Consider the following 13991-nt stretch of genomic DNA (forward strand, 5'->3'; position numbering starts at 1 on the left):
TTCAATAATACAGATTCCACTCTGGGATGACTAACCAGCTTAAACTTGTAATTTTTTTAAGCACACCTCAGCTGGCAGGTGCGTCGGAGATGGTTCATAGGTCACTCAGCAGCAATTTTGAAAAAGCTTCCGGAAAGGACAGAGCCGAAAAATGCAGCATCACCTGGTACTGACAAGTCAAGGGTAGTGTGAGCAATACATCAGTAAATTGGCAGAAGTTATCCTTTAATACAAAACGTTTCGGTCCTAGACCTCCATCATCTGGCAAACTTGACTTCCCAGCTAATATATATATATATCATATTATATATATATATATATATATATATATATATATATATATATATATATATATATATATATATATATATATATATATATATATATATATATTTTTTTTTTTATTATTATTATTTTTTTGTGAAGGGGACCTCAAATTCAGATATTTTTTTTGTTTTATGTTCTATTCATAATATAGTGTGCCCGTTGTAAAAACTTTGTCATGACATTATGATAATAATGCGCTATAGGCCTACCCTAAAATAACTGTAAGTCGCTTTGGATAACAAGTGTCAGCTAGTAATGTAATGTAATAATAGCAATAATGTGTATGACATTGTCCCTGACAAATAAACCACTAAAAAATATAATATATAATAAAAAAATAGAAGTGAAACGTGAATACTACATGCTCTGCTGAAACAGGAGGGCAGGAGGTCATTGGCTTACCATGTGCATGCAGCAAGGCATCGTGGGTAAAGACAGCGAAGCTTTGTGAGTAGGGCCAGGGCCGGATTAAGATGGCCTAGGGCCCCTTGGCTACAAGTTGCTGTGCCCCCCCCCCCAGAAGGCAAATATCGCAGGAATAGCTAGGAATTAAGGATAACTACCAACCGTACTCAACACGACACATGAATTTTTCAATATTATATCCTCTCACAGCTAGACACTTTTTTCACCTTTGGGACCCCCTGGCAGACGGAGGGCCCTAGGCAGCAGCGATATCTAGCCTGTGCATTAATCCAACCCTGGGTAGGGCCTCTCCTATGACCTCTCTGAGGTAGCATCCTGCCCCCTAACTACCCCTCCAGCCCACATCCTCCCCGTCCTGACTCCCATCCCATGCCACTAATTGTACCCAGAGGAAGTGACTCTTCTTGGGGGAGGTTTTTGTGGAAAGGCCTACCGTGACATCTGGCTGGAGCTGGCAGTACAAGGGAGGATGTTGCTTGCAAGGCCCCAGGGCTGCACGAGGCTCGTAGTGAAGACGAGACGACGCTGAAACACGCAGCCTCTCGTTGTTTTTTGCTCAGCATACGTAGGCTACATGTTGGTATCACTGCTGCAGCCTCCACACTCCACTCCACACCCCCCACCCCACTCCCATTCTCAACTGACGTAAATAAAAACAATCTTGACAGGTTACCACAGTTACAGAATAGCACCACAGTTCAGGAAACGCACAGCACTGAGAAAGCTATAGCCAGACGGTGCCCTCCTAGTGACGCAACACCTTTGGCGTCACTAGGCGATTCAAATCGAATCACAATTGCAAGTCTATGATAATCAGACAATGAGAAAGCTGTCATCTATATGCATCACAATACAAAAAATGTACAGTATTTAGATTGCTCTGGTCGTGGCTATATAAAGGTCTGCTAAAGGTCAGTAACTTTCGTCATAAATTGCCGTTTAAGTTACAGTATTTCCTGGAAATTAATTCATTTTTAGGCCTGCATCCATCCAATTTACTGTATTTTGATAATACTTCATTTTTATATAGCGCTTTTCAAGATACTCAGACACTTTACAGACCATTTAACACAAAAAAGACATACAAAGACATACAAAGACTCAACAAGACAACAAAAGTAAACTGCAGTGGCCTGTATCCTTACTTAGGCCTGCAGTACATACAGTATTGATTCATACTCTACGGTTTGGTTGGTGATCCTTTATTGGTCAGGTATTTGCTGTACTTTTCTTTCAGACAGTTGGTGAATGTGTTTAGATTTTGACTGTTTTTTTAATTATTATTATTATTATTTTTATTTTTTTGGGTGGGAATGGTGGCTTTAATTGGGGGAAGCTTTTGGCAGTATATATTTTTAAATTTTTTAGTTACTTTCAGACGGTCAGTCAATTGGCTCTTTTGCTTTCTATTTTTAGTTTGTTTACCTATGTTTATTCGTTCATTTTTGGGAGGAATGGAAGGTATTTTTGGGGAGGTATTTTTTTCGTAGCTTGACTTCCTCTCTCTTCCTTATCTCTATGGTCTCATCTGCAGAGGCTTCGGCTCAGTGCGAGCGATGAGGAAGAGAATCGATCCTCTGAAACAAAAGTATTTATCAGGAAATGATCTTACTTGGCATTACAATGTTTGGAACGGTTGAATATGAACTGGTAAAAATGGTCACTGGTGAAAACTGTGAGTGACTGGTAGATTTTAGGATCTTCCCTAACCCTAACCCTAACCCTAACCCTAACCCTAACCCCTAACCCTAACCCTAACCCTAACCCTAACCCTAACCCTAACCCTAACCCTAACCCTAACCCTAACCCCCACAGTGACTGGTGAGGAAAATGTTTAAGTTCCACCCCTGTTTCAGACAGTCAGTCAGTTGGCTCTTTTGCTTTCTATTTTTAGTTTGTTTACCTATATATGTTTATTTGTTTATTTGTTCATTTTTGGGAGGAATGGGGAACGATTTTTGGGGAGGTATTGTTTTCGTAGCTTGTGTTCCCCTCTCTTATACTCCCTTTTGGCAGTATATTTTGTTCTTTGATTAGTTACTTTCAGACAGTCGGTCAGTTGGCTCTTTTGTTTTCTATTTTTAGTTTGTTTACCTATATGTTTATTTGTTTGTTTTTGGGAGGAATGGAAGGTATTTTTGGGGAGGTATTTTTTTCGTAGCTTGAGTTCCCCTCTCCTCCTCTTATCTCTATGGTCTCATCTGCAGAAGCTTCGGCTCAGTGCGAGCGAGGAGGAGAGAATCGATTTCCTGAGCAACGCCGTGGATCAAAGACAACAACAAGCGGATAAGGATCTCTTTCTGTCCTTTCTTTCTTTCTTTCTTGCTGTCCTTTCTTTCTTTTTTTCTTTCTTTCTTTCTCCCTCCTCCTTTACTTGTTCTTTTCTCTGATTTTTTTTTTTTTTTGAGGACTGACTGGCGCTGGATGGACGATGTGACGCGTGCTTGGCGTGCCAGATTGTGTCAATTTGCGAAACAAACAAAACACCCTGCATGGGTAATTGGTCCCCTACACACACACACACACACACACACACACACACACACACACACACACACACACACACACACACACACACACACACACACACACACACACACACACACACACACACACACACACACACACACAAACACACACACACACACACACACACACACACACACACACACACACACACACACACACACACACACACACACACACACACACACACACACACACATTTTGTGTTTCATTTTGCAAGACATTTAGATGTCTGCCTGATATACTGTACACTACACACACAACAAGATGTTGGTTTGGCACACTTGTTTGGATGAATTATGGCGGAGCGTCCTCTAGGGGCGGACCTAGCCATTTTGGGGCCCTAGGCGAAATATAAACATGGGGCCGTCAAAAGTCATTTTTCACCAAAAAGTCACCAATTGGCATGGAGGAAGCGAGGGTGCTATTGTAATGCTTTATCTCATATATACCTTCAATTACTTTACATACGTGTCAAATGAAGATCAGGCCTACTGAACTTTTTTGTGTTTATCACAAACTGTGTGACAGCTGGGGCCCCCTGAGGAGAGCAGATTTGGTCGGGGCCCTAGGCAATAGCCTAGGTTTGCCTAATGTGAAGTCCGTCTCTGGAAGCTTCCTCTCTTCAGCTCACTCCAGCTGACACGAGTCAACAGAGAAGTGTGCTGCTTTCTCCTGTTGTCACTGGAGTAGATGTTATAAAAGCAACCCACACACACCGTCATCTCAGTGCTTACATCCCAGACAGACGTGACGTGACATTGCTTTTTCTCTTCGTGCCCCAGACCAGGGCTGTACTGGCCATCTGACATAGCAGGCGTTTCCCAGTGGGCCCTGCACCCTTGTGGGCTGCTATTTTCAGAAGTGTAACCCCCCTCCCCCACACACACACCCTTATTTTTTAACATTTCTGAAAATAGGGGCCCACAACTAAAGGGTGCAGGGCCCACCAGTGAGTCAGTTCTGCGCCGCTAATTATGAGGGGGCCCTTTGAGTCAAAAGTGCCCGGGCCCAATTTCTCCCTCAGTCCAGCCCTGTTGGTGCCCCAGACTGCACCCCTCCCTCACAGCCAGCCGCCTGCCATAACGTGTTTCCCTCCCATGCTTATTTGGAATCTGCTGACAGAGGAAAGCGAGACGAGATAAACAACACACAAAAAAGGAATATAATCTGCCCAGAGAATTGAAGAGATTCAAGATTCAAGAATTTACTGTCATTGTCAAAAAATCTACGAAATTGTGTTTGGGGTACAATACTTAGTAGCAGCAGGTTTTCAAGTAAAGTGCAATAAGAAGTAGAAGTGACACCAGTGCAGTGCTTGACCCCCCCCAGCCCCCCATCCCATTTAAAGTGCAGCAGAGATTAAGTGCATAATGCACAGCACCCATCCCCCCCCTCAAACGTACGCACGCACACACACACACACACACACACACACACACACACACACACACACACACACACACACACACACACACACACACACACACACACACACACACACACACACACACACACACACACACACACAAATGTCCAAAGGATAGATGGATAACATTTTAGACAGTAATGTTCCTCAGCAGTCCTGCAAATTCAAAAGTCTAATGGCCTGGTGGTAAACGCTGTTGGCCAGTCAATTCTTACCTGTTCACCAGAATGAGCCGCCATGTGAGCCAGTAGGTTACCAGGATGGCCTGGATTTGGAGTACGCAAGGGAATGAGCTTTATTCCTTGAAGGAAAGCCTGTATCTTTATGTGCTATAGCAGTGGTTCTTAACCTGGGGTGCGGGCACCCCCTGGGGGTGCGCCAGAGATTCCAGGGGGTGCGCGGAATTTGGTTTGTGTTGAGGTTGTAACCAAAATTCTGCAAGTGAACAATATAATAAGGCCAAATTAAACCAAATGAAAACGTGTTTTGGTCCCCTTGTAGTCATTATGGTATTGATTAATGTTTTAAGCAAGAATTATAGAATTGCCAAATAGTCCAAACTGCCCTTTAAAATGCAGAACCAGTGTCAAGAGTACAGTAGCAGCTAGCTGTCTTTACTTGGACTCTGAAGAGTCTTCACCGAATGAGACTCAACTCATTTTTTTTTCAAAACTAAAGCATCTTATACTGTATTAGAGCATAGCCTGAGAGAGTCTGATGAGTCTGTACTCGAGGACTCAACTCTTCAGCTTTTTTAAAAAACTGAAGTGACTTGAAGTCTGGACTGCTTTTCTTTTCTTTTTTCCTCTTCAACGCCATGTTTCGTGTGTCTTGTGAAGATGTTGAATATCCAGTGACGGTCTGTCAGCTCGGCTAAAGAACACAGTCACATTAGACTCTCCTGCTTCATTCTCCTCAGGTCAAAAACATAACATTGCGTGGGCTGTGATAAACTTAACTCCCATTGGCTACATAAAGAGTTCTCTCTTCTGTCAGTATGCCACTCGCTCTCTCTTCTCTCAGTATGCTAGTGTACAATAACTTTTACCGTGTAGTGTCTTATGCTGTATGCCCATTTAGCCTAGTACATAGGCCTATATGTCATTCTTCGTGTTATAGTAATTAGTCTATCTACATATGAATGTGTTTTTCTTTTCGTCTTTCTAATATGTGTTAATATGTTATAAGTCCGTTTTTAATATTTTCAAATTTAAGTGTTTTTCAAGGGATATTATGTTGTTGTGTCTTTGTGTGTTTGTCTGCCGTGCAGACCCCACGCGTGTGTGTGTTGTGATTTGACTGTCGATGTGGATTAATGTGTGTAGCACTAGCACAGCGGTTCTTTGTGAGAGACGGCATTCAGATAGATACAGGGTTCCCAAGCCTCACTCTTTAGGAGTGCACCATCTTACATGGTGCACCTTCAATAGAACTGCTATTATACTAATATTGTATCTGTGTTCTAATATATTATATTGAGGTCCGTTTTTTAATATTTTCAAACTGAGGGGTTTTTCAAGGGATATTATGCTGTGTCTTTGTGTTTGTCTGCCGTGCAGACCCCACGCGTGTGTGTCGTGATTTGACAGTCGATGTGGATTAACGTGTGTAGCACAGCGGTTCTTTGTGAGAGACGGCGTTCAGATAGATACAGGGTTCCCAAGCCTCACTCTTTAGGAGTGCACCATCTTACATGGTGCACCTTCAATAGATCTGCTATTATACCAATATTACTGTATCTGTGTTCTAATATATTATATTGAAGTCCGTTTTTAAATATTTTAAAACTGAAGTGTTTTTCAAGGGATATTATGTTGTTGTGTCTCTGTTGTGTGTTTGTCCGCCGTGCAGACCCCACGCGCGTGTGTGTGTCGTGATTTGACAGTCGATGTGGATTAATGTGTGTAGCACAGCGGTGCGTCATGAGCGAGAGTCTCCTCCAGAGAGGAAGATAGATAGACTCGTAATTACATCCCCCTCCTCCCGACAGGGACGAAAACCAAAGACTCTTATTCTTCTTCTCCTATAAGTAAGACAAGAGCACAGACAGCACCACTCGGAAGAGAGGGATGGTTTTGTCATCCTCCTCCCTCCACTCCTCTTCTCTTCTCTCCTCCTCCCTCCACTCCTCTTCTCCTCCTCCCTCCTCTCCTCTTCTCTTCTCCTCCTCCCTCCACTCCTCTTCTCCTATGAGTAAGACAAGAGCACAGCACCACTCAGAAGAGAGGGATGGTTTTGTCGTCCTCCTCCCTCCACTCTTCTCTTCTCCTCCTCCCTCCTCTCCTCTTCTCTTCTCTTCTCCTCCTCCCTCCACTCCTCTTCTCTTCTCCTCCTCCCTCCACTCCTCTTCTCTTCTCCTCCTCCCTCCTCTCCTCTTCTCTTCTCTTCTCCTCCCTCCACTCCTCTTCTCTTCTCCTCCTCCCTCCTCTCCTCTTCTCTTCTCCTCCTCCTCTCCTCTTCTCCTATAAGCAAGACAAGAGCACAGCACCACTCGGAAGAGAGGGATGGTTTTGTCGTCCTCCTCCCTCCACTCCTCTTCTCTTCTCCTCCTCCCTCCACTCCTCTTCTCTTCTCCTCCTCCCTCCACTCCTCTTCTCCTCCTCCCTCCACTCCTCTTCTCTTCTCCTCCTCCCTCCACTCCTCTTCTCTTCTCCTCCTCCCTCCACTCCTCTTCTCTTCTCCTCCTCCCTCCACTCCTCTTCTCTTCTCCTCCTCCCTCCACTCCTCTTCTCTTCTCCTACTCCCTCCACTCCTCTTCTCTTCTGCTCCTCCTCTTCTCCTAAGTAAGACAAGAGCACGGCACCACTCGGAAGAGAGGGATGGTTTTGTCCTCCCTCCACTCCTCTTCTCCTCCTCCCTCCACTCCTCTTCTCTTCTCCTCCCTCCACTCCTCTTCTCCTCCTCCCTCCACTCCTCTTCTCTTCTCCTCCCTCCACTCCTCTTCTCTTCTCCTCCTCCCTCCTCTCCTCTTCTCTTCCTCCCTCCACTCTTCTCTTCTCCTCCCTCCACTCCTCTTCTCTTCTCCTCCTCCCTCCTCTCCTCTTCTCTTCTCCTCCTCCCTCCACTCCTCTTCTCGTATCCTCCTCCTCTTCTCCTAAGTAAGACAAGAGCACAGCACCACTCGTGAGAGAGGGATGGCTTGTCGTCCTCCCTCCCTCCACTCCTCTTGTCTTCTCCTCCTCCCTCCACTCCTCTTCTCTTCTCCTCCTCCCTCCACTCTTCTATTCTGCTCCTCCCTCCACTCCTCTCCTCTTCTCCTCCTCCTCTCCTCTTCTCCTATAAGCAAGACAAGAGGACAGCACCACTCGGAAGAGAAGGATGGTTTTGTCGTCCTCCTCCCTCCACTCCTCTTCTCTTCTACTCCTCCCTCCTCTTCTCTTCTCCTCCTCCCTCCACTCTTCTTCTCTTATCCTCTTCCCGCCACTCCTCTTCTCTTCTGCTCCTCCTCTTCTCCTAAGTAAGACAAGAGCACAGCACCACTCGTGAGAGAGGGATGGCTTGTCGTCCTCCCTCCACTCCTCTTCTCTTCTCCTCCTCTCCTCTTCTCTTCTTCTCTTCTTCTTCTCCCTCCACTCCTCTTCTCTTCTCCTCCTCTCCCACCATACTCCTGCTGTTTATTTTTTATACCCACACCTCTTTCTACTCCTGGTTTTCTTCCTCCAATTCTGTCTACTCTTCCTTTTCCTACCGTACATCGTGCAACAACTTCTTCTTCTTCTTCTTCTTCTTCTTCTTCTTCTTCTTCTTCTTCTTCTTCTTCTTCTTCTTCTTCTTCTTCTTCTTCTTCTTCTTCTTCTTGTCTCGTGTGTAATGTCTTCTGTATTTATGTATGTACCTATACTTGACACTTGAATTTCCCTGGGATCAATGATACTCTACTCTACTGTACTCTAGTATTCTTCTTCTTCTTCTTCCCCCTCCTCCTCCTGCATCTTGTCCTTCACCTGGGTGGAGGGAGACTATCGATCATGCTCCTCAAGCTACAAGACGGAGCCCTCTTCCTCTCTTTCCTTTTCCTCAACCTTTTCTCTCCCTTCCTTCTTCTGTCTCTTTGTCTTCCACCTTGTCTTTCCTTTCTTCCACTTTCTGCTTCTCCTCATCTTTCTGTCTTGTTATTCTCCTCTTCCTCATCTTTTCCCTCCTCATCCTCCTTCTCCTCCTTGTCCTCTTCCTCCTCTTTCATCCATTTTTCCTCCTCCTCCTCCTCCTATAGTAGTGATGCTCTCCACTCCTCCTCCTCATTTTCCTCCTCCTGCTCCTCACCCTCCTCCTCTTCATCTTCCTCCTCCTCCTCCTCCTCCTCCTCCTTTTCCTCCCCGTCCTCCTCTTCCGCCACCTTTTCCTCCTCCTCCTCCTCCTCCTCTTCCTCCTCCTCCTCTTCCTCCTCCTCCTGCTCCTCACCCTTTTCCTCCTCCCCCTCCTCCTCTTCCTCCTCCTCTTCCTCCTCCTCCTCCACTACTCCTCTGCCTCCTCCTCCTCTTCCTGCTCCTCCTCCTCTTCCTCCTCCTCCGGCTCGTCCTGCTCCTCCTCCACTACTTCTCTATCCTTCTCTTCCTTTCCTCCTCCTCCTCTTCCTCCTCCTCCTCTTCCTCCTCCTCCGGCTCCTCCTCCACTATTTCTCTATCCTTCTCTTCCTTTCCTCCTCCTCCTCCTCCTCCTCCTCCTCCTCCTCCTCCTCCTCCTCCTCCTCCTCTTCCTCCTCCTCCTGCTCCTCCTCCTCTTCCTCCTCCTCCTCCTCCTCCTCCTGCTCCTCCTCCTCGAGGCTATCGATCATGCTCCGTGTGCTACTAGACGGAGCCCCCATGTAGGAGCGGTTTCTCTCCACTCCTCTGCCTCATTTTCCTCCTCCTCTCCACTCCTCTGCCTCCTCCTCCTGCTCCTCCTCCTTCTCTTCCTCCTCCTCCCCCTCCCAATCCTCCTCCTCCTCTTCCTCCTCCTGCTGCTCCTCCTCCTCCTCTTCCTCCTCCTGCTCCTCCTCCACTACTTCTCTATCCTCCTCTTCCTCCTCCTCCTCCTCTTCCTCCTCCTGGGTGGAGGGAGGCTATCAATCATGCTCCGTATGCTACAAGACGGAGCCCCCATGTAGGAGCGGTTTCTCTCCACTCCTCTGCCTCCCCCTCCTGCTCCTCCTGCACTACTCCTCTGCCTCCTCCTCTTCCTCTTCCTGCTCCTCCTCTTCCTCCTCCTGCTCCTCCTCCACTACTTCTCTATCCTCCTCCTCCTCCTCCTCCTGCTCTTCCTGCTCCTCCTCCTCCTGGGTGGAGGGAGGCTATCGATCATGCTCCGTGTGCTACTAGACGAAGCCCCCATGTAGGAGCGGTTTCTCTCCACTCCTCTGCCTCCTCAGTGGGACGTTTTTCAGCTCCAAAATGCCCCATTACCCTCCCTACAGCTGCTCCTTAATCCTTCACGGGAGCCTTTTCCTCATCCCGCCCTTTTCTCTCCGCGTATACATCTTCCTCTTCACCGCTTTCCTCTATCTCCTTCTCTCTTTTGTACTTTATAGCACTCTTTCTATCTCCTTTGCTATACTTTTTCTTTTAAAAAGCTGCTCATTCTCTCTTTTCACGGAAGCCTTTTCCTCATCCCCCCTTTTCTCTCCACGTATACATCTTCCTCTTCACCGCTTTCCTCTATCTCCTTCTCTCTTTTGTACTTTATTGCACTCTTTCTATCTCCTGTGCTATACTTTTTCTCTTTAAAAACTGCTCATTCTCTCTTTCCACGGAAGCTTTTTCCTCATCCCCCCTTTTCTAAACGTATATATCTTCCTCTTCACCGCTTTCCTCTATCTCCTTTTCTATTTTGCACTTTATTGCAGTCTTTCTATCTCCTTTGCTATACCTTTTCTTTTTTTATCGCTCATTTTCTCTTTTTCCACTTTCACTGTATCTCTCTATATATCCTATCTTCTCTCTCTCTCTCTCTCTTTCTCTCTCTCTCTCTCTCTCTCTCTCTCTCTCTCTCTCTCTCTTTCTCTCTCTCTCTTTCTGGCTTTCTGTCTCTCTCTTTCTCTATGTTTTGTTCTATTCTTACTATAATTTTCTATCTTTTCCTGTCTCTTCTCTTCTCTTCACTTCACTTCACTTCTCTTCTCTTCTCTTCTCTTCTCTTCTCTTCTCTTCTCTTCTCTTCTCTTCTCTTCTCTCACATCTAATTGTCTCTGCCTCTTTCTCGCTATCTATCTTCCTCTCTATCTTCCTATCTTTCTAAACGTATATATGTTCCTCTTCACCGTTTTCCTCTATCTCATTTTCTCTTTTGCACTTCTTTTGCTATAGTTTTTCTCTTTCTTTTAAAAAAAAAAATGCTCATTCTCTCTTTCCACTTTCACTGTTTCTCTGTCTCTATCTTTCGCTCTCTGTCTCTCTATCGTTCTCCATTTATTGTTCTATTCTTTCTATAATTTTCTATCTTTTCCTGTCTCTTCTCTTCTCTTCTCTTCTCTTCTATCACATCTCATTCTCTCTGCCTCCTCCTCGTCCTCTCTCTCTATCTTCCTCTCTTTCTCTCTCTCTCTCTTCCTCTCTTTCTCTCTCTCTATCTTCCTCCTTCTCTCTCTCTGCTTGTCATCTCTATGCGTCATCTCTCTGCCTCTCTGGTGCACATCACACACAACAGATCAGGCTTGATAAGGCCAGTCAGTCACACCTTGCAGTTTTTTTCATTTGTCAACCAGTTACCAGAATCATTCTTTTATTTTGCCCCCTTTTATCATGTTCCTTTTCTTTTCTCTCATCTCGCATCTCGTTGTGCGTGTGTGTGTGTGTGTGTGTGTGTGTGTGTGTGTGTGTGTGTGTGTGAGAGAGAGAGAGAGAGAGAGAGAGAGAGAGAGAGAGAGAGAGAGAGAGAGAGAGAGAGAGAGAGAGAGAGAGAGAGAGAGAGAGAGACAGACAGAGCTTCAGTTAAGTGCAGACCAAATGTCCCCAATACAGGCAAACCAGAAAAGTGAGTTTACTTTTGGGGGACAAGTTATGGACATTTTGGTCTGGGAATAGATGTGTTTTTGAACGGGACATCGCCATGAGTGTGTGTGTGTGTGTGTGTGTGTGTGTGTGTGTGTGTGTGTGTGTGTGTGTGTGTGTGTGTGTGTGTGTGTGTGTGTGTGTGTGTGTGTGAGAGAGAGAGAGAGAGAGAGAGAGAGAGAGTGTGTGTGAGTGTGTGAGTGTGTGAGTGCATGCGTGTGTGTGTGTGTTAGTTGAAAGAAATGTGCCAGCTGTCTCTTGTGGAAATCCGCAGAAGTTTTGTTATCTGTGTTTGCATGTATCTTGCTCAGTTGAGTTCATAAACACGACACCAGGACACATACAAAAGGGCCATTTATTACCAAAAGTAAATATTCATTTTTACACAAGAGCATGTCAGACACATACACACTATAATATATTTATATTTATATAGATATTACTGCATTTCACATAGGCAACATATTTTATATTCCTTTTCATTTCATTTCCTCGACCCATCTCCATCCATTATATTATTATATATATGCTTTAATATTTTTTTTTATTTTTAATTCTTTCTTTCCTTTTTGATAAAAGCAGACATTGTCCTTCCTTAGGCCGAGGCTAACAGAGTTATCTATCCATTGGCCCAGGCTAACCCCTGCTTCCCTGCTGGATAGATGATGATATGATACACATGACATGACAGACTGCACATGAAACACACGGGGTTGGTTGTCAGGGATCATTTTTTCACCCACACACCCACATACTTGCAATCGGAGACACACACGTAAGGCTTGGGGCGTCAAGCCTTCACATCAAGGTTTTGTTTTTTCTTCTTTTTTTCATGTGGTTATGCCACAGTGATGTCACTCAAAAAAGGGCAATACAGATGGTAAAGGAATTATCAGAAGACTGAGGAAGGGGGTTTGTGGCAGACTTTTTTTTCTTTCTCACATTTGACAATGTCAAAACATTGTGGAAATAGAACACTTCTTAAGGTTATTCAATGTTAACTTCACAAAATGATTTTAACCACTGTTCCTCTGGACATAAAAACAACAAAAATACATCATACCAGAGCAACAAAAGGGAAAGCAAATGTTGTCGCACACTCAGAACTTCATGCAATACTTTTTTAATGAGACCAACGTTTCGGCTTACGCCGTCATCAGGGCCACCACATAACCTTGATGAAGGCGTAAGCCAAAACGTTGGTCTCATGAAAAAAGTGTTGCATGAAGTTCTGAGTGTGCGACGACATTTGCCTTTCCATTAAGCTAACTTGACCGCCGTGTGCACCTCACTCAGTGTGCGTTTACTAAACCAAAAGAAAGACAGAGCAACAAAAGGGAACAAAGATATCTTTGTGTACATGTTGCATTTTTGTCCACGGAGTTGGTCTATCTGGCTCTCTGTAGCAGTGTTAAAGTCTTCCAGCAGTTCCTGCACCAGCAAACATGGCTGTGTGTGTGTGCTGACAGGGTTGAGAAAGTTTCTTGATCATGTAGACTTACAGTATGAGACATCTCTGTCATGGAAAGGCTGCAGTTCCCCTGCTCATAACACGCTGTTACAGCATTGCACTACCACTGGCGCCTCATCCATTGCATTGGATAAGACATGAATGAAAGCAATGTAGTCTGATTTAACACTTAAGGTTTTCTTTTACATGTCTTAAGGCAAAAGAAAACCCTAAGTGTTTAAGTTAAACAGTTAGACATAATGAACTTAATACATAAAATGTAGTCTGATGATTGTGACAGTGACAACCCCCTCGGCCAAAATAAAAAGTCACACATCCCCATCCCCCATTTACCTCATATTGTAGATGGCAAGGCTCTTGTAATCCTCGAAAAGTCCTCGTTCAACATCCCAGCCTCTCTCAATTACCGCACAGATACACCTACCGCGACAAGAGCGAGGCGAGTGACGGAAGTAATTGACTTTGTATTGAGTCGTGAGACAAAAGCGATTCTGGAGACTAGAGTGATTTGCGCGATGAGCGCGACAGTTTGAAGTTGAAATCCTGTCAACTTTCTATGACGCGGTTCGGTGACAAGCCGCGACAGCCAATGACTGTAGAGAGGTCAGTGACCACAGCCAATGGAAATGTTTGAATGCTTTGCCTTCTGCTCGTAACGGACATACTGTAGTCTCTTCAATCGCGCGTATCGCTCTGTCGCTTGAATCGCATCGCGTCTGGTCTATTCGTTCGGTTACACCTCACAACTCCCAAATGATGCTGTAGTCACAGAATAGTACTGTACATTGACACAGAGTAGAGGGAACGCCATGGGTTCTATTCTACAGTGAGGCAACGGCGGGAGGTG

Source organism: Engraulis encrasicolus, chromosome 17 (assembly GCF_034702125.1).
Source record: "Engraulis encrasicolus isolate BLACKSEA-1 chromosome 17, IST_EnEncr_1.0, whole genome shotgun sequence".
In the NCBI taxonomy this organism is placed as follows: Eukaryota; Metazoa; Chordata; class Actinopteri; order Clupeiformes; family Engraulidae; genus Engraulis; species Engraulis encrasicolus.